This window comes from Equus quagga, chromosome 13 (assembly GCF_021613505.1).
Source record: "Equus quagga isolate Etosha38 chromosome 13, UCLA_HA_Equagga_1.0, whole genome shotgun sequence".
In the NCBI taxonomy this organism is placed as follows: domain Eukaryota; kingdom Metazoa; phylum Chordata; class Mammalia; order Perissodactyla; family Equidae; genus Equus; species Equus quagga.
Window position 1 is genome coordinate 101,916,654 of NC_060279.1, and position 3,363 is coordinate 101,920,016.

The window sequence follows — 3,363 nt, forward strand, 5'->3', positions numbered from 1 at the left end:
CCTCCCCCCATGGATTTTCATTCAGCACAGCCCCTCTCTACTCCTCCTTTTTCTCCATAAAAGCAGCTCCCCTTCTTTGTGTGCTGAATTTGCCTATGGTTTGCCATAGCATGCACATCCCAAGTTGCAATTCTTTTGGCTATTCCCAAATAAACTCATTGCGAGGTAAAATAACAGGCACGTTTGCTTTTTAACTTGACAGAAGTTAGAGCAATGTCTTACAAACAGAGCACATCACTAATAATAGAAGAACCAAAAGATTTTTTAGATTTTTACACAGTAGGAGAATCTATCCAAAAAAACTAGGACATGCTGACTAAAAATTCGGATGTTGGGTTCGTCTTGGGAGGGGCATACTGTGACAGGCACGGAGCATTCAGCACTCTGTGGACACTGCCAGACTTACTTGCGTTGACCTCAGTGTGGTAGTTACTACATAGGCATTGACTTTAGAAAGATTTATTAACCTCTATCTAAAGGCAAAGCAATTTCCTATACTAATGATATAGTTCTCATCATCTTGTTGTGCAAATGAATCTGAAGGTGTACATTCTCAAGAAATGGAATCAATCTCAGGGATTATTGAGTTACAATACAAAGCAGTTGTATAAAATGCTTGGCTCTTTCATGGAAATTAAAAGATTAAATTTAAACCCTTGAAGACAATATGAGCAGCCTCAATCGAATAGCAAAAATAGATCATTGGAAACAAATGAGTTAGAAATAATATATGAGGGTATAAATGGAAAATTGAGTGAGAAATAGTTAAACTCTTGAAATTCTGCTTTTATTTAAAATTTAATGAAAGTGGATCATTGAAATTGAAAATATATTCTGTTTGAGCATCTTAAACTGAAATATTTTAACTGTAATTACATTTTAAATGGAAGAATATTAACATGAAATATTTAATTAACTACATATTAAATGCTTTGTAATTAGTAGAACTGATAATTCACACATGTGACTGAACCCCTTCCTTGGCCTCCCTGCATGTTGGACAAAGTTTGAGTTACTGTCTAATGTATTGCATTATTCCAGAAACACTGGATTTGGGGGTGAGGGTCACTGAGGTTACATGTGTGTTCCTAAAACGGATCTTTCCATATGATTTTCCCATTGAATGATACAGTTTGACACTTATGCACTTAGGTAATATATTAACCCTATTAATATGTAACCATGTGATGGCTAATTTTATGTGCCAACTTTGCTGGGCCATGGTTATTCAGTTGAATATTATTCTGGATGTTGCTGTGAGGTTGGTTTTTGGATGAGAATAACATTTAATTTGGTGAACTTTGAATAAAGCTGATTCCCCTCCATAATGTGGGTGGGCCTCACCCAGTCAGTTGAAGACCTTAATAGAACAAGGACTGAGCTCCTCCAAACAAGAAGGAATTCAGCCAGCAGATGGCCTTCAAACTTGGACTGCAACATCAGCCCTTCTGTGGGTCTCCAGCCAGCCAGCCCATTCTGCAGATTTTGGATTTGTCAGTCTCCATAATCTCATGAGCCAATTCCTCAAAATAAATCTCTCTGGCTATATACACATATCCTATTGGTTCTGTTTCCCTGAAGAACCCTGATTACTCCACTCCATTTTAGTAAATATAGTGGGGTATAGTATAAATTATGGTATAATATATGGTGAGGTATAGGTGATACCACTTACATCCACAAATATGGAAGTCTCTCCACCTTATACTCAAAAAGGACCTTGAACTTCTCCATTGAAGAATATAACATAATTTTATTAAGTAATATTTGTATAATTGCATAAATAATCTAATATTTTGGGTTCATTATTTGCTTTACGAGGGTAGAGATTTTCTCTTAGTCACTGGGCATCATAAATTCTGACAAGTATAAGTAGCATGTAATAAGCATCTACATATAAATAAGATAACATTAATAATAGATTTACCTGCACAGATCAGAGATCGATAGCTGTTATACAAGATTAAGAAATTTTGTTTTTTTGACCGAACAGGAAACACAGAATTTAGAGACACGCTTGTCGTTGCTGATGAGCACAAAGAGGCTGAATGTTGGGAAACATGAAACCATGAGCACAGAGCTGTCCACCAGCCACTGGTTTGGAATCATAATTAGTGAAACACAGAGAGCCAAAATGGAAGACAGTGAGTAAAAGAAGACATAGCTGCTGACCAGGATTAGGATGGTGTGCATGGCTCTGGCCTCATGGGAAGGTCTGCGGGAAAGTCCATTGCTGTGAATGTGTTGGACTCTCTGCTTGTGCCTGTGCAGGACAAAGGCCATGGAGCCACTAGCCCACACCATGAGACCTAAATATAAAGTCAATGAAAAAAGGATATAATGAGGCTGTAGATTTCTCAACCATAATACCAGAACAATAGCCGTAATCTTTTATTTTTTTCAAACTGGTATTTTTGTTGTTCAATAGGCCAGTCACTCTCATGGGGATAAAGATATTTACCAAGAGATTTAGTTTCCAGGAAAGGAAACAGCAGAAGCCAATGCACTCTGAGGATCTAATTCTGAGCTCCATCCACCTGGAGAAATTGGGGTGAAGCTTAATTGCCTGGAAGCCACTCAGGAGGGCAGGTAGTGCTGAGGGAAACTCCTCTTCCAACTCTGTGTCAGTAGAAGACAAGTTTACATCCAACATCATCCAGGAAATACCTCCATCCCGACGCTGCCATTGTTTGAGGTATCCCTTTGGAGGAAAGCACCAAGGAGCTGACCAAGACCAGTTGGTTGAGAATCTGGTCAATGGGTCTGCAATTGTGTCCTGAGAGCAAACTGATGTTATAAAGAAAAAGGAGAATGGAGTTTCCCAGGATTCCAATTTACATCTGAGTGAGGAAGATTATCCCCATTTCCAAGTTGGGCAAACCCATCACATCAATATCCAGGGGTTTGGATTTTAATCGCATTCCCTGGAATCTGGAGGAACATAAAATTATATGTATTATCATCTTCATGTTTCACTTAGTGCTTAACAGAGCCCACATTTACCATTTAAACTGGACATAAGAACATGTCATTAAGCATGCAAAATTTTGTATGTTACCTTTTTCTAAAGAAACATTGTCAGCATTTCTAAAGGTAAAAAATCTGGAAACCATACAAATGTTCATTAATAAGAAATTTGTTGAATAAACAAAGGCTCATCCACACAAGGTACTACCCACTAGTTATAAAAGGAGAAGAAGTAAATTGGTACATCCATTATGGAAAACAGCATGGAGGTTCCTCAAAAAACTGAAAATATGGACCAACCCCATGGCATAGTGGTTAAGTTTGGTGTGTTCTGCTTGGGTGGCCTGGGTTCATGGGTTTGGATCCCAGGTGTGGACCTACACCACTCATCAGCCA

General features: G+C 38.3%; 1 pseudogene; it reads right to left on the bottom strand.

Annotated features, from left to right (window-relative positions):
* Nucleotides 1–1,953: 1,953 nt before the first annotated feature.
* Nucleotides 1,954–2,885, bottom strand: LOC124250399 (vomeronasal type-1 receptor 1-like; annotated as a pseudogene).
* Between the last annotated feature and the right edge of the window lie 478 nt (nucleotides 2,886–3,363).